The 18,373-nt window shown below is 36.7% G+C and overlaps 1 pseudogene; it reads right to left on the bottom strand.

Moving 5' to 3' along the window:
• Positions 1–2,415: 2,415 nt before the first annotated feature.
• LOC106735258 (myosin regulatory light chain RLC-A pseudogene) lies at positions 2,416–17,967 on the bottom strand (annotated as a pseudogene).
• Between the last annotated feature and the right edge of the window lie 406 nt (positions 17,968–18,373).

Raw genomic sequence — 18,373 nt, 5'->3', positions numbered from 1 at the left:
TCAAACTAAGAATGGAAGTTTTTTTTTTTTTTTTTTTTTTTCCCCACCTATGGTCTGCTGTGAGTTCAGATGGCTCTTCTGGAGAAATGTCCTCCACGCTATCACTCAGCAATCGTGGGTGCTTTGAATTTGTTCTTTTACCACGTCACACAAATCCCCCTTCAGAATTCCTGTGTCAAAGAAAGAAAGCAGGGAGATCTGCTACTGCCAGTTAAGTCCTTAATGTTCAGAAGTGACACAGTTACCAACACTCACTGCTTGTTGGCCAGAACTAGCCACACGACTTCAGATTAATTGCACGTATAATCTTACATGCCAAAGAAGAGCTAATATTCACGTAGAGTTGTACATCAGACATTCTTATCATGAAAACATTTAAATATTAACGTATATGTTTAGACTGATAAGCTTAGAACTGTCTGAAATTCTCTTCTGAAATATTATTGGGTTTTTGATTAACACTGTCATGCACTCTCAGAGTAACTGGTGATGGAGAGGAGGAACTGACCTCTTCCAATAGTTTAAGCCCTCCCATTCACAAGCATCATTTGTGTCTCCAAATATTTAAAACTTCATGTATATCTTCCAGGCTTCCCTGTGTGCAGGAACTTCTAGCAACAGCGTTAGCTATATTTAATCTACATCTCTCTAGCCTTTAGTTAAATAAATTCCTAGGCATGGTATAGGTTTTTTTTTTTAACTTTTATTTATTTGTTAGTTTTAATTTGACCAGTGAGGGACCAGGATGAGCGAGAGAGAGAGAGAGAGAGAGAGAGGTGGAAAGTGAGAAAGCAAGCCATCAAGTCCAAGATTTAAACCGTGGTCAACCATGTGGAAGTCCAACACCTTTGACCACCATTCATGGCATAGTTTTTGTTGGTATTGTAAATAGGATTATTATTTCTAATTAGTTATTTCTCATTTATAGTAACACTATTAGTTTGGATGTTTTTATTTTATATCCTGCAACCTAAGGAACACTCCTTTTAATTTTAATAGGATTGAATGGATTCTTTTAGAATTTCCAGGAAGAAGATAATATCAAAAGCAAGAGGGCCATCCTATAGCCTAGTGGTAAAGGGAGTTGGATCCTTCATTGGTGACCATGGTTCAAATCCCGGCTCTGGCATCTTGATAACATGCTGAGTGTGTGTGTTTGCATATCCCAGATCCCAGCAGGATAGAGGAATGAAGGAGACAGGATTGCAGCATTATCACATCACATTAGGGGGTGCTTTTCTCCTCTCTGTCTCTGGGGAGTGCAGGCACTTCTAGCAAAAAAGAAAGAAGATTGTCAATTATCACTTTGAAGAGGTCTCATTCTTTACATGACTAAGGTACTGAGATAATCAGGAATGAACGTTCAGTTTCATCATATATCTTTTCAGTATCATGCATTACACACATTTTCTATTTTGACCTATTGATGTGATGAATTATATTAACAGTCCTATAAAACCATTTTTGGATTATGTAATGTCAACTTTGTCATATTGTCTTATACTTTTAATTATGCTTCAGAAGTTAATTTATTGTTGTTCATGTTTTTCTTGCTCATGTTTTTAGATTATAATTGCCTAAATTTTAGTTCTCTTTGGCTAGCTTACATTTTTCTACCAAGATTGTGCTTTCTTTGTATAATGAATGCAAAAAATTAGTTATATCTTTTTTATATTACAACCTAATAGTTTAAGTAGCATTTGGATTTGTTGCTTATTAAAGCTTGCAAGAATTCACTTATAAAATATTTGGCACTAGAATATTTTTAAGAGAGACTTTTGCTATAGGGCACGTGTACTTGACAGAGAGACAGAGAAAAAGAAATAAATCATTCCTCATGGGAATGGCTGTGCTGCAGTCTCTTCTTTTTTCTCCTGTCAGGATTTTGGGCGAGCATGCACATGCTTCTGGGATAAGGTTCAAGTCTCTGGGTCTGGGACTCGAACTGCAGTCAGCCATGTGGGAGTCCAGTGCTATAACCACTATGTTGGCCCGTAGCATTAAGTTTTGAATATTTTTCTTGATTCCTTCTACATCCATTATTTTATTAACTATTCTCATCCATCTTGGGACAATTTTTGGTAGTCTCTGTTTCTTTTTCCACTTTATGGCAGTTTTTAAGGATGTAAGCACAGAATTATAGACTTTATTCAATCAGTTAAAATATACATCTGCAGGATGGTTATGCTTCTCTCTGTGCTCCTACTTTTGGGTGTTTCTATACTCTATATTTTTATTAGTTTTTCTTGTGCATCTTAGTCTAACTCGGTGTTAGTGTTTATAAATGACTAAGTTGAATGTTTAATTTTTATTTCTTGTTTAATGATAACATGAGTTATAGTGTAAAATGGTAGGGGGAAGTACCTGGGAAATAGAGTAAGACATGGTAATTGGAACATTTTAGCAAAAGTTATTTCAATCATCTTTGTTTTGGGCTCCATGTTAAAGGCTATGCATGAACTCAGTGTAACTGGAATTCCCTTTGTGTTGATAGTTGCTTCTCTGTATAGTTTATTGACTTCCTCATCTGTAAATCCATCTTCCATTGGTGTGAACAACTTGCTCAGGTAATCTGTTTAAATGATTCCTATTGCTTCTTCATCAAAGCAGGCAAAAGCACTTCTGATCACAACTTCTGGTTCTGCCCTTTAATTTCTCACCAGACATAGTAAGGAACATGTGTGAAATTTATAAGCCCATAGCCTCATTCATCATAGCATCAAAGCATGCATCAATTGAACTCTTCCCTACCCAGTCACACATATCCAAGGACCACAGTCATGCATATTATGTATATCTTGTCCATCCATGAAAGCATCTCTGTTCTTATCAATCAGTCAAAGGCCTCTTTGAACTCCTGAATCATGGTAGATCAAGCATGGCAAATGCATTAGCCATTATACTCTGAGGATGCTGCTTGTAGTCCTTGGTCTTTGTCCTTTTGTTTGGTGGGATGGCTGTCTAATTCCACTTACAGACATAGAACCAGGACTGCTCTATGAGATGACTAACCTTCTGAGGAGCAGTGGCTGAGTATCAGCAGTATGTGCACCTTATCACTTCCAGCCTCCAGAGGCCGATCAGAAGGCCTGGGTATACCAAGTTTTAGTTATTCATTTACCAGTTGATGAACTTTTGAGTACCTCCACTTAAAAAAAAATTTTGTAATAATTATTTTATTTAACTTTATTCATTTACCTTAACTTGACCAAAGAGGGACAGAGTGAGAGGAAGAGTAAGAGAAAGTGAGAAAGCAAGCTGTTATGTTCCAGACTTGAACCATGGGGAAAAGGGGCAAAGCAAAAGAAAGTCCACACCCTTAACCACCGTGCAACCTGCCACCCTGACTTTTAAACTATTAAAATAGTGCTGTTGTGAACTCCGATGTGTGTGCGTGTGTGTATGTGCATATGTATATTTTTGAATTTCAAGAGCTCTTTGCATATTTTGGATAATAGTCCTTTATCAGATACATATTTTGCAACTAGTTTCTTGTGAAGTCTAAATGACTAACTCAATTTCTTGTAATCAGTCTTAATCAGATTTTTTCTCCTTCTTAGGTCAGTTTTGGTAGTCTGTGTCTTCTAGGAATTGTCTTAGTTCATCTCAATGATCTAATTTGTTGGCATGCAATTATTAATATTGTAATATTCTGTTGTAATGCGTCTTGTTTCTTTAAAAGTGTGATGCACACTTTTTCATTTGTAATTGCTAATTTGAGTTATCGTAGTCTCTAGTTCTTTCTCTCTGTCAGTCAAACTAAAGGTTTTTCCTATTTGCATGGTCTACCCAAAGAACCAATTAATGGTTCCATCGACAGTTATAAAATTCTAAGTGCTGTGCTAGCTAAATCCTGCAAGTTTTGTTGTCCCTTAATTTTTTTTCTTTGTATTTGGAAAACTTTTCATTCATTTATTTCAGTGTTTGCTATTCATTGTGCAAACAGGCACTGTTATTTTGATCTATTTTGACTATTGTTTGTCAGCCTATAATTCTACCCTGTCTGATATTAAATTTCCACACTGGTATTTTTTATTTGTCTATTATACTTTAAAAGGGCCCTTTAGATTTAATAATGTCATTTAATTTTAAACACATGTGATAAACATTCACCTTTGTGTTTATTCATATGTTCAATAAAAGTTTATTGAACACTAACTGTAGAAAAGGTTGGATTTTGTGACCATGAAAGTCTTGACCTTTGAATAAATGAGTTTATCATGTTTATTTCCAATCATAGGTAATATTTTTTCTTTTACAATCTTGTTTTTTGGTTTCTTGCACTTCAGTTTTTCTTTTGAACTTTATTTACAGATTTTTATTTTTCATTTATTTTCTCTAGTAATATATACCTTGTTTCTTTTCTTTCCCCTTTACTACTGGCTACCTTTAAAAAACTAGCATTTTTTATTTATCAAAATAAAATTTGAATGATTTACTTTATGTGTATAAGATGAAAAACATCTTACATTTGTGCTTTCTACTTTTTGTCCTCCAAATTTCCAGGTTTTCAATGATTTAATCTGGAAATTTACATCTATTGGGTCTTCAGAAAAGTCATGATGCATTTTTAAAAAATTTTTATTTATTCATTTATTTTATTTTAATTTGACCAGAGAGAGAGAGACATAGAGAGAGAGAAAGAGAGAGAAAGTGAGAAGGCAAGCTGTCAGATCCAGGACTTGAATTGTGGTCAGCCATGTGGGAGTGTCCAGCGCCTTAACTACCATGCTACCTGCTGGTCCCCCCATGATGCATTTTTGCATAGAAAACTACATCATGACTTTTCTGATGACCTAATAGATTATTGTTAACTTATTATTTTTAATTATGCCACCTTTCTTTGAGGTGTATTTTGGCAATTTTACTTTTTCAATTCCTTTAACAATATTTTTTTAAAAATGATACTTACTTAGATATTTAGATACAACTCTGTATTTTAATGGTGAAAGTGCTTGCTGTTCATATTTATTATATCCTCACCATTACTGAGTTTATTCTTTGGGTTCACAGACCCAAAAACATTTTAGTTTTAGACAAGGGCACAAGTGTACAAAATAGAATGAAAGAATTATAGAAAACTTTAAGAAAGCTAAGCAAAATAATTTTAGTTGTTCAGGTAGGGTATTTTAAGAGGGACAGTCATACTTGGACATGGGTGGGGATGTGGGTCCTTGGGAACATCGAAGGACTAGATCAAGGAGGTGGTCTGTTTCTTACAATGAGGTGGTCTGTTTCTTACAATGAGGTGGTGAATAAAAACATTATTAATGTTTTATAATGACCCATCCTATTATTGGAGGACTAGAGAGTTCTGCCATTGTCCATTCAACTGTTTCAGTAACTTAGCAATTTTTTCAAAGAGTCTCATTTGATAGTAAAGGCTTAGAAAAGAACTGACTCTTTTTCCTAGAGCTTTAATGAGAAAGCCATCATTCTGCCGTGTCAGCTTCATTTGTTTGAAATAAAGGAATAATGAATGCTTGTGAGACATCTTTCCTCTAAATTGCTCTTTGGGGTGACAGTCCCAAAAATCTTCATAGAACTGCAGATGAGGGGACAAGCACAAGAAGAATGCAGATGAAAAATTTGTAGAAAACATGCCTATGTTCGATGGAAAAGAGTATCCTAGAAAAATTATTTTAAAAAGTACACAAAGCAGAGTTGAGAAAGGGTGAAAACAGAAAGAGAAAACTGTGCTCAGATACCCTTCAAGTTTGAGAATATATGATGATCTTTTTATTTCAAAGAATTGTTTAATTTTATTTATTGTTAGCTTTTTCAGTTTGCTATAGGGCACGTGCACTCACCTGCGAGAGAGACACACACAAAGTGAAAAAGCAAGCCATGGGATCCAGGACTTGAACCATGGATGGCCATGTGAGAGTCCAGCACCTTAACCACCACACCACATGCTGGTCTAGTGATAATCTTTTCTTAAAGAACAACAATAGCAATTTATGTTTCTATGGTACACTCGGATGCAATGTATAGTCTTGAGATTATATAATGGCCTAGATACCGTGTTGGACATTTTGTATATATTTTTTATAAATGTAAAACCTCTGCAGAGTCCAGATTTGTTCATTCAACAGCCGTCTGTGGCTATAAAATGTGTCTGAAGTTTATAATGTTAATATTTCTGGTCCTCTTTTGTTCTGTTGTGTTGAACTAATCTGCCTACCAGTGAGCTTCTTCTCATTCATCCTCCATTTCTGGTTTTAAAGTCCTTTTTGTTGGAGTCACCTCTGTTCTCATGGACACAGTTTGGGTACAAGCCATCATTACCTGTGACTTCTAGCACTCCCTGAAACATTCGAGTCAGTTGCTTCTATGCGTTCTATGCTCCATACTGCTGTGAGGGAGGGTTAAGAAAGAAGGCTCACAGAAAGAACAGGGTTAGCCTACAGCAGGCACAGGGTTAAGGATCAGGTATCTTCAGGTCACTGACACCAGAGTTGTCTTGATCTGTCCCTTTTTGTTTCTTTGTATATGCCTTCTTGTCCTACATCTTTCAGGATATTCTGAATTCTCTTGATCTTAAACTATTCTGCATATTAAACACACTGGGCTCTAGTTAAATAGTTGAAAACATAAAGCCACTTTTCTGATATCCGCTAGCTTCATCATGTCTACGGATGCACATGTGGGGCTGGGGAGAACCTTGGCGATGACAAACTCAGTGCTTGTCTCTCTAAATGAGGCCGTTCTTAGTTCTGACTGACTGAGGAGATCAGGGTTCCGTGAGAGAGAGGTTGAGTTCCTGGGGATGAAAAACTTGAGAGTTAGGAGGTTGATATGCAATTAACCATCAAGAAATATCTTTTGAATAAATGAGTACTTTTATTTTTTTTTTTGTTCTTATTTTTCATAAAGAAAATTAAAATTTGAAGTTCATGCGGCTGGTTCTACATTGTCAGGCTCATAAATGACGAATTGGTTTGATCTTAGATCTTCTGACTCAAGGCCAGATTTTCAGGATGAATTGCTCCTTTAAAGTTTGTAAATTTCTTCTATAGGTCAGATAAGAATAAGCCTTACCAAGTAGAATGCTGCTATTTTTGTGATTTGCCCAGTTTTTGTCAGAAGAAATAGCTCAGATAAGAATAAGCCTTACCAAGTAAAATTCTTCTATTTTTGTGATTTGCCCAGCTTTTGTCAGAAGAATCTTGTTATTTAGGATCTACCTGACTTCGTTCTTTTTTTAGTTTAATGTTTGGTAAAAAAATATATACACACACACACTGTATATATATACACACACACTATATATATATATACACACATATATACATATATATACTCATACACACACTCTAAAAAAATAACTCATAAAATAAAAATAAAACAAAGGCCTAAGAATTACTAAGTCAAATGAAAAATTGAGAAATACACACAGTCTATTAGAGAATCTCATAGGATAAGCTAAGAAACAACCTAAATTTAAAGTTTAGTTCATGGATAAACTTTTATTTCATTTTTTTAGAGACATGGTTAAACTAAAAGTAGGACACAGTAATGGGTGACATCTCTTTCTCAGTCCTACTCAGATATCACTTTTAAATTACTACTTTTACTCTACATTTTCCATTGATCCTTTTCTGGATTCTGTGCTATTTGTGTCTCATACCAAGCTTTTTTCTTTTAAACTTCTTTTTCAGGATTCTTAGCATTAAAGCTAGAGGATTTTCAATGTTTATTCTAATGTTCTATTGCTGAAAGTTCAAATTTTAATTTAGACAGTCATCATTCATTATATTCTTGGGTCTCGCTGTCCGTATTTCTTTTTTCTTCTTTTTAAATTTTTAATTAATTTACATTCATTCACTGAGCATCGTCACAGCATATAAAATGTGATTTCTCATCCAGAACATACTCCATAGTGGCTTAATCATACATATTATCATCAATAATTTTTCATTTGTAGTTTCATATATGTGTGTGTACATATATATTTTTCCCCCCTTATTTCTCACCCTCGGCCATTTCCCACACTCCTCCTACACTATCTGTGATGTCTATAGTTGTTTTCCATTCCTTTTTCCCCCCTATATTTTATTGATTCAAAAATTTCTTAAATAATCTAACTACTTTCAATAGCAAGTTCAGCTGATATATGCATATCTGTGAATACATGTCTGGCTTTAAGTGTAAAACTGAGAAGAATGAATATACTATAAAGCAACACCTAGCTGATGCTATATAGCTTACTATACTCATTAAGTAGGTATTTTTAATATATTTTTTAATTTCAAGAAAAGCAGTCTTAGTTTTAAGAAATCAAAAATCAGCTGTTCTGTATTTCACTCTTTGTGCTTCGGATTCAGTGAGAATTCAGGAATATTCTGACCCTAATAGTATTCAGATGTTTGGATACGGTTCACTTGTAACTGCCTAGACACTCAGTGCATGGAAACTAAACAGCCAAGAAATAAAGATAAAGAAAAAAGGAAAAGAATTAGAGAAGAGAAAAGAAGAAGAAAAAAGAAAGTGAAAAAGAAGAAAGAAAAAAAGATAATAAAAAACTTTATATTTTAATTTTAAAAAGCAAAAAATGAAAACAATAGAGATAGTTCTACCCACTAGAAATGAATCTGGAGGGAGAAATCTCAGCAGAAAATCTTCATTTTTAATCAATGAAAGTAATATTTCACAGCTCAAGGTCAGTAGCCATCTCAGGATGGGCCTGAGTGTCGCCATCCATGTTTCTACTGATAGGAAGTTGAGGAGGCTTCCTCTTCTCATTCACTATTTAAGTCTGTTTTGTTTTTTTTTTTTGCAAAAAAAAAAAAAAAAAAAAAAAAAAAAATTAAACTGAGTAATTCCTAAAGAACAGAATTTCAGACATTTCTTATAGATGACAATGGGAAGTCCAAGATTAGGGTGCCAGTAGGTTCGGTTCTCTAGTGAGAGTTCCTTATAAAGCAGAAGGCAGTGAACAAACTAATATTGCATGATGCCTTTTCATGAGGGCTTTATTCTCATTCATGAAAGAGAACCCATATAGTCTAATCATATCTTAAAAGCTCCACCTCTTATCGTAATCAAATTGGAAACATCTGAAATTTGGATGGGGGACATTCAAGCTTTATTGTACACGTGGTACAAAAATTTCTAGACACTTGGGACCAGCAGTTAGCCTAATGGCTATGTTGCTGGACTCCCATGTAGTCGACTGGGGTTTGAGTCCCGGACCTGGTGGTGTAAACTCATGCTGGGCGCGTGTGCGTGTGTGCCCAAGATCCTGAGAGGAGAATGGAGGAGAAGGGATTGCGGTGTGGCCATTCCCCCTGGGGATGATTTCTCCTTTTCGATCTCTCTGTCCTTCTCTGTCTTTCTGACGAGCACACACTCCGTATAGCAAAAACTTCTCAAAAAATAAAAAAATTTCTAGAAGCTTCATTTAGGCAAGCAACAAGTCTACTTACCCACCACTGTGTGTGGCTTTATATAGGTCTATGGACAGTGTCTGCCGTAGTGTCAGTGCTCAACAATATTTGTCTAAATTTTCTGTTCTGTGCTCTCTGACCTGAGCTGAGGAAGTGGATGGGGATGGAAATAGTTTTCAGAGTAAGTGCATTTTGAAAATAAAAGGAGTCTTCAAAAGTTAATGGAAAGTGGGAACCAGCAGTTAGTGTAATGGCTATGTCGCTGGACTCCCACGTAGTTGACCGCGGTTTGCGTCCCGGACCTGGTAGCTTAAAACTCACTCCGGGCGCATGTGCGTGCGTGCCCAAGATCCGAGAGGAGAATGGAGGAGAAGGGATTGCGGCGTGGTCATCCCCCCTGGGGGGTGATTTCTCGCTTTCTGTCTCTCTGTCTCTCTCTGTCTGGCGAGCGCATGTGCCCTATAGTGAAAACCTCTCCCAAAAAAAAGTTAATGGAAAGTGGAATAACACAGTGTAAATTAATTTCGCTGCAAAAAATGTTTGCAATCCATGATATACTGTTTTTTTTTTTATATACTAATGTATTTCCCATGAACTTTTGGAAGACCCTACAAAGCCTCTTCCTAAAAATCATTCATTTTCTTCTATTTTCCTTTTTTATGCTATTTAAGTCTCACATGCCTACCGCTTTACAAGGTTTCTCTATTTAACAATTCAATCATTCTGTGTGAAAACAGAACAATTCTTCCACACATATTAGTTTAATCTAATTTTTGGTAAAGTAATATAAAACAATAATAAGAGTATTTTAAAATGGGAAGCATTATATAAAAAAATCACACGACTCATAATTTTCACTGTGGAGTATGCTTTTTCAGTTTCTGCATTTGTCTCTCTTTCCTCCAGTGGTAATCATCCCACCTATTTTCCTTTATTTATTCTTCTACTTAGCCTAACATTGCAACATTTATTCTTGCTTGTAGAAAGTATTTATTGTTTTTTAAAAATCTTTAAGAATATGTAGAATTACATGAACTTAAACACGATCTTCAGCCTTTTAGAAAACGGATATGATATTTTTCTCATATATAAAATGTTCAGAATATGTTTTAGAAAATATCACAAACCTAGTATATGACTTGACAAGTTCTCTGACCCGTGTTCTCCAATACCAAATCCAGAGCTTGTTTTATCGTAACACATAGTATTTTCTCTGAAAAAGAGACTTCCAGATAACTGCTTTCTAAACACCATAGTGCTGGTTTGGCCTTTTTAGTTTGTATGTTGAGGGTTGTGCAACTTCACGTGGCCCAATGTGAGAACGTAGAAACATCCCGCTCTGGTGTCCAGTCATTCCGGTAATAGAATACGTTCTGTTCATGGTGTTTCCTCAACTGTGTCTGCTTTGCTTTCTGCCTCCTACCTTTAGTTGCAATGTTGCTTAACAGACCATAATCATCCAATACAGATCATTTTTCTTGGATGGTCCTTAGGTTGGGCCATTCTCTATAATCCAATTAATTTTGACAAAGATATCAATACTAATTTAACTTGAAGCACATGATTTGATCTGCCACAGAATTCCTTTATGTATTAATTTCTCAACATCATTTTTTTAAAAAAGTTTTTGCTATAGGGCACGTGCACTCGCCAGACAGACAGAGAGAGACTGAGAGACAGAAAGTAGGAAATCACCCCCCAGGGGGGGTGGCCACGCTGCAATCCCTTCTCCTCCATTCTCCTCTCGGGATCTTGGGTATGCACACACACGCTCCCGGCGTGAGTTTAAGCCACTGGGTCTGGGACTCGAACCGTGGTCGACTACGTGGGAGTCCAGCGACATAGCCATTACGCTAACTGCTGGTCCCAACATCATTTTTTTTTTTTTTTGAGGATTCTTTTTTACTATATTCTGACTCTTACTTCCAGGTCATACATTTCCTTTCTTTGTAATTATATAGGTCCAAAGATGTTCTTTCCAAACACTGTACAACTTTCTTGCATGTAAAGATAACATTATCATTCCTTCCTTAAAGAGATGGGAACTTGAAGTTATGTCTGTTATTGTATCCAGAGGTCCCAATGCACTGGTCCTCTTTTAAAATAAAAACAACAATAACAGTAACAACCTCTTCCAAACCCACCCCCCAAAAAGCTGTTTTTCAATCTTTTTTTGTTTTTCTTGTAGAGGGTTTCTCTATAGGGCGTGTGTGCTTGCCCGAAAGACAGAGAGAGACAGAGACAGAAAGCGAGAAATCACACCCCCCCCAGGGGGGATGGCCATGCCAAAATCCCTTCTCCTCCATTCTCCTCTTGGGATCTTGGGCAGGCACCACATGGGCCCGGTGTGAGTTTAAGCCACCAGGTCTGGGACTCCAACTCGGTTGAATACATGGGAGTTCAGTGACATAGCCATTATGCTAACTGCTGGTCCCAGTCTTAAAGTTCACAGTGTGTCTTGGTTCTATCATAATTCCATCTTAATATTGCTCTTTCCAAGATAAGATAGCAAACTGTCAGTGGGACAAAATTAAATATTAAGCTAAACAAAACAATTAGAATTACAGTTCCTTCATAGAAAGAATCAAGAGTGTTGGTGACTATGCACTATGTATTTCAAAATAACCAGAAGAGCTGATTTCAAATGCATATAATACAAATACATGATAAATGTTGGAGATGGTAGATATTATTTCCTTGATTTAATCACTGTGCATTGAACACATGTTGAAAACCCACCCTTTATCCCACAAAGATGTCCAACTATTTAAATTAAAATAGAAATTATTTTAAGTTAAAATATAAATTATTTTAATTTAAGATAAAATAGAGATCATTTTAATTTCAGATATAAATAGTGAGGGTTAGTGGGTGGCATGGTGGATTACATGCCAGGCTCCCACATGGCCAATTATGGTTTGAGTCCTGAACCCAGTGGCTTGAGACTCATACCATGTGCATGTGCATGCATGCCAACAATCCTGAGAGGGAAATGGCAGAGAAGGGATTGTCCCATGGTCATTTCTCCTGGAGGGAGATATCTCACTTTCTCTCTCTTCTCTGGCGAGTGCATGTGTCCTATGCATAAATCTGAATATATATAAATATAAAGTAATAAAAGAGTATACTTCAATTTTAGTTAGTATAATAGTGTGCAAAAAAAAAAAAAAGTAAAACATAGCCCTCATTTCTGTAAAGACAATTCAAAATAGCATTATAGCTCCTGGCACAGAGCAGACACTCAATGTGCTGCTCAAATGAATGAACAAACAGCTGGTACACATGGCTTATCTTCTTGTTCATTGATTTATTGATGCTTTTAGCCATCTTCTAATAAGTGGAGTTCCTTCTCTACTGGGTAATCTTGACCTTCTTTCCTGAGAGATAGGAGCCCTAGGTAGTCCTCAATTAATCATTGCTCTTGCTTACGGTTTTACATGGTGTCCCATGGGTTTGAACAACATATTTCAGTTCCATGATGCATCAGAACTCTATCTCCCCTTAAGAATTAGGACTACTTACATTACTGTAAAACCATTATCTTGTCACTTTCTGAAGACCTCGTTAGCATTCTTGCTCTAAAGGTATAAACCTCTGTAAAAGTAAGTCTGGGGCAATGGGCTTGGGGAGCCCTATTTTAAAGTGAATCATTAAATATGCTTCTAATTATATCTATCTCCATATTCTCTAACACCTGCTTGCCTGAGTTAAACAGCTTTCATTTGGAGTTTCTATTATAGTGTTTCCTGTGGATAGAGGACTTCATTCCATTCTTTCTCGTACTACTCAACTATGTGTACAAATGAAGATAGGCCATACAGCGGCTTAATCTATAGCACTTGGATTGATCATTATATTCCTTCTCTTGCTATAAATTGCAAGGAAAGAAATGGAGTAGTATAGGAAATTCTCTTAACAGACACTGCAAATATATACTCTGATGCTTCAGTAGGTCATTCTTTGTATATAAAAGGGAATAGAAGATAATGATGATATTTTTTTATCTATATACATCAATCAGTCTACATAGATTCATATAGCTATTGAGAGAAATATCTGTGTAAATCTGTATAGATACCAATAGGTACCTGATATTTATCTATGAAAATCTGTATAGATATCTGTTGGTAGATTTCTATGTAAATCTATACAGATACACTCGTGTGTGTGTGTTTTACAAGGGTCTCAGTTTCTTTTGTTAGGGATACTAATCTTCATTCTTTCTCCCATCACTCTTCTTTCCTGTCTGTGATAAATAATAAGTATGTTCTTCTCTCAGTATTTCAGACTGATCTGGCTCCATTATCAGATGGCTATATCATCTACCAAAATGCAGATGGAAAAACTTAACTTCAGATTTTTATGGCTCATGCCTGACAGTGGTTTACATTATTTCTCCCCATATTCTATCACATGGTCCTACTTATTATGTGAGTGTGGTTGAGAAATGCAGTACCTTTATGCAAAGCTGCTTTCCAGCAAAAAACTTTCTTACAGATGGAGAGCATGAATCTTTTGTGGACAATTTGATACCAATGACACACAGACATATGAGAAGTGATTAATAAATGCTGGATATTGCTGATATATTTTATGTAACCACTTAATACCCTGTATCGTACTTACGGTTTACTTGTTTGACTATTCAATTAGGATGGAGTTCTTCAAAATCATACAGGGAGCATATCCTTCACAGAATCCCTGATAGTTTGTAGGATTGTTGAGCAATTAAGTTCTTAACAAATGCTTGGTGAATGGATGCATAGGGATGGTATACATCAAAGGAGAAAAGTGAAAATATGCTTGGACGTTGGATCTAATCATAATCACTATTCACTGAAAATTACAAATAGATCCTCCACAGTTAAGTGTACAAATTCTACAAAAAGTAGACTAGAAGACTTCTTACTTAGCCTGATGACTATCAACAATCTGTAGGAAAACAAGCCATCTTGTGTGGATGAATCTGTAGATGCTGTCAAGGTGGTTAATGACAGTGCAGTTGGCCCCTTAAAAATTTTGTATAAAGGCTGTTACTGGCTTTCCATTTTCTAGACCCCTTTGGAGACACAACCCAGCTAGATGTGTGTTGCTATTTACCAATGATTTTGGGAATCTAAAATCAGCATCCAGAGTTGTAAGAATCTGTGTAAAGTGACTTAAACTTCCTGCTGCAGTGTGTGTGACACCTGCTTTTCCAATTAGATTTCGCTTGCTACAATGCGATGGGATGTTGAACAGTGTCATATTCCTTCACTTGTTCCTCAACATTTCTATTAAAAAATCACAGAAGAGAACAGAATTCCAGTAAAAGACAATGTTACCGAACTCAAATCAGGTTCACTCGCCCAAGCGCTATAAAACCAAGCCATAGGCACATGGTGTGATGAAGGAAAGTATAGCTTTATTGCAAAGCACAAGGCAAGAAGAGTGGGTAGCTCATGCTGAAAAGACCTGGTCTCCCCAAGATGTTCCCCACAAGTGTCTTTAAGGGCAATATTAGGGGTAGAAGTTCCAAGTACGTGATTAGTTCAGTGATTTGTTTAAGAGGGCGTGATCATCTCTTTCACGTTCTTGAGCAGTGAGGCCTTAGATGATCAATGTTCTGTTCTGGGAGGGGGGTGATCATTAGGTCTTTGGTACATTTCAGCCTGGAAGTGATGTGGTCAGTGATCATTGTCCTACAAAACATCTTAAGATATGTGTTATACAAAACTTCTACATCTTAATTCCTACAGTTAAGAAACTGATTTCTTTGACAAAGAGGAAAGTTACAAGCTTCTTTTTAGTACATTAAAGTGACAGATAGTTTTTAGATAAATGTCATCTATTACTACAGGAAGGTGTGGTTTACTGCAAGCTAAGGTATACATTCAAATAATTATCTCAGGGAGGGAGTGGATGTAGTCAGGGTCAAGAGACTTGAATGTGACATCTACATTTAAATGGACCTCTCTTGTCAGTCAATCTGGCTTTTAGTTCTAATCAGTTCTCATTTGGGGAACTTACACTTCCTTCTAAAAAATAATAAGAAACTGAAGGTTCACTCCTTTTAGAGGGTCGAAGTTCTGTTTCAGCACCACAACTTGTTATCTATCATCTGTATTTTCAGAACCCTGTATCTGCACATCTCGTAATATTCAATACTTTTTCTTGAAAGGAGGCAGGGCTGCAGAAGGAAAAGTGGCATGGACTCTGTTGTCACTATTCCTCTGGAACATTCACATATCTTTCTTCTTCCTCTCCTGAGTTTGAGACAAGAAGTGGGTTCTAGATAGTAGAATAAAAGCCTCTTACTATAGTTGTTTGTATTTCTCTTGTAGTTATCTATTTTAATCTAGGCATCAAAGATTGGCTCTTTTATGGAATGTATCAGTGGATTCTACAAAGTGCCCCATTGGGATATGTCTCATATAAAGCTCTCCAATATGGATGCATTCTTTGGTGGTGTTTTTTTTTTTTTTTTTTTTGCTATAGGGTGCATGTGCTCGCCGAAGAGACAGAGACAGAATGTGAAAAATTGCCCCCCAGGGAGGATGGCCATGCTACAATCTCTTCTCCTCCATTCTCCTCTCAGGATTTTGGGCACACATGAACCCAACATGAGTTTAAAGCCAGTAGGTCTGGGACTCAAACTACAGTAGACCACATGGGAGTCCTGCAATGCAACCATTATGCCATCTGCTGGTCCCTGGATGCATTCTTTGGATAACCTTCTGACACCTCCAATCAGCTTCTGCCTGAGTAGAATGCTTTATAGCTCTATACCTTTTGTTTATTATACTCCAGCAGAATATCCTCTTTGGTATAAGCCCATCAAGACAAATCAGGCATGGTTACTTGGCCCTTAATGACACTCATATCTCTTTCTGCCAAGACATGGAACAACAGCTTTTCCAAATTCTAGCCACTTTCTCTTTTTTTTTTTTTTTAAAGAGGGGTTTTTTTTATAGGGACCGGGCCCTTTGTTATAGGGCACGTGCACTTGCCAGAAAGACAGAGAGAGACAGAGAGACAGAAAATGAGAAATCACCCCCCAGGGGGACAGCCACGCTGCAATCTCTTCTCCTCCATTCTCCTCTCAGGATCTTGGGCACACATGCACCTGTGCCCAGCGTGAGTTTAAGCCAATGGGTCCGGGACTTGAACCGTGGTTGACTACATGGGAGTCCAGTGACATAGCCATTACATTAACTGCTGGTCCCCTAGCTACTTTCTCTTTTACATATTGATAAGGACTGATCCAGTCTACCTCTCACTTTCAGACTTCTGCAGTAACTAGTCTATACATTCATCTTGCTCTGAAACTCCAGAGACACATACCAGAATCTTCCAATATCTTTCTCTCTACCTTAATTCTGGCCTCACAGCAGCATTCAGTAGGTCTATGAATTTTTGCTGCTCAAAGAGCATTAAGTCAGCATTAAGCTCACTTCTTCCCCGGTATCCACCCAATCTGTAAGTTCTCTCTCCCTTGATATGATAGAGGGGAAGCACACCCTTTCAACTTTCTTCCTAAGGGAGTGGGAGGAGAAAGAAAAAAGTTCTTCACTTGTTTAAAAATTCTTTTAGCAACTCTATTCAATAACCATTTAAATTTTGAATTTTACATGGACCAATAGTAGAAAGTGATTGGGAGCTTTATAGTCACTGGATTGACTTCTTTTAGTGTAGCATGGACTCATCTTGCAATTAAAAAAAATGTTTATATATAGTAATTATCTGATGAAAAATATGTAAAATAACCACAGATCAAACCACTGCAAGGATTTTAGCTTTTTGGTAATACAAAATTCATCTTTGTGGTTCCCTGGACTTAACTTTATTGCATTCTCTCTCTCTCTCTCCCCCCGTTTCCTCCCTTCTTTCCCCCTCCTTTCTGTCTCTCTCTCTCTCTGTGTGTGCATGTGTTTAAAGAATTATCTATTTAATTTTATTTCTTCTTGTTATTTATTAATTTGATCAGAAAGAGAGAGAAAGGGAAAGTGAGAAAGCAAGTCACCAGGTCTGGGACTTGAACTGTGGTCAGCCATGTGGGAGTCCAGCGTCTTAACCACCATGCCACCTGCTGGCCTCTTGTATGTGTTTTTATATTTTGCTGTGTGATGGGACTCTTTTTTCTTTCTTACATGCCATGCCTTGGTAGGTCTGTGTTTGCCTTATGTACATAATCTAAAAAATACCTATCATGAAAGCCTGTTGTCTAACCACCAACAAAGGAGTCTTGATTCTGAAAACAATAACAACTTTTATGATTATGTGTATGTTAGCTGAATTTATCTATATTCATAAGATAAGGATGTTGCCTTATGAAGTAGGATGGCATCTTTTCCACTTCTCTCCTAAATCAATTAGTTTATTATTGTAGGAACATAGTTATTGTGTCACTTACAATGTCAGGATAGTTAGTCATGCAGAGAGCAAAACAGTTTGGAGTATGTTTTATTGTTTTTACCATTAGGTCTTCAACCAAAATTCTCATAAGAACAAATGTTCCATTCAGTCTTGTGTTACAGTCTGTTTTCTTTCCTGGAAAGTGGAAAACAAAGCCTAAGTGACTTATCTGAGACTCTTGCATGTTATCGTTCACATGCCTGAGCTGATAACCATCAAGAAGGTAAAGAGACAGATTATGGGTGGTGGGCTGAGCATGTGTGTGATTCTTTTCCCTAACTAGCCTGACAGCACACATTTTCCAGACTTCTGAACAAAATTGCAAATGACCACACTTCTTGAACCTTCAGAATGACTTCTGATTATTCAAAAATGTTCCAGTGTAAATATACATCACTCAGGTAATAGACTCATTTGAAGGGTTAAGTGCAATAATGTTTTTTTTTTTTTTCTGGCCCCTAACATCATAACTATCTCTATTACTTGACCTAAAACTCTCTGAAGACAAGTAGTGTGCCTTACTTTTCTCTGTCCTGTTCCTTCATCCCAGGAGAGCCAAGCATATGATCTTTAGAGCATTGCCAACTTGG

The sequence above is a fragment of the Tupaia chinensis genome, unplaced genomic scaffold (assembly GCF_000334495.1).
Source record: "Tupaia chinensis unplaced genomic scaffold, TupChi_1.0 Scaffold000043_1, whole genome shotgun sequence".
In the NCBI taxonomy this organism is placed as follows: domain Eukaryota; kingdom Metazoa; phylum Chordata; class Mammalia; order Scandentia; family Tupaiidae; genus Tupaia; species Tupaia belangeri.
The sequence above is the reverse complement of the archived record's forward strand: the minus strand, read 5'-3'. Positions and strand labels throughout refer to the sequence as shown.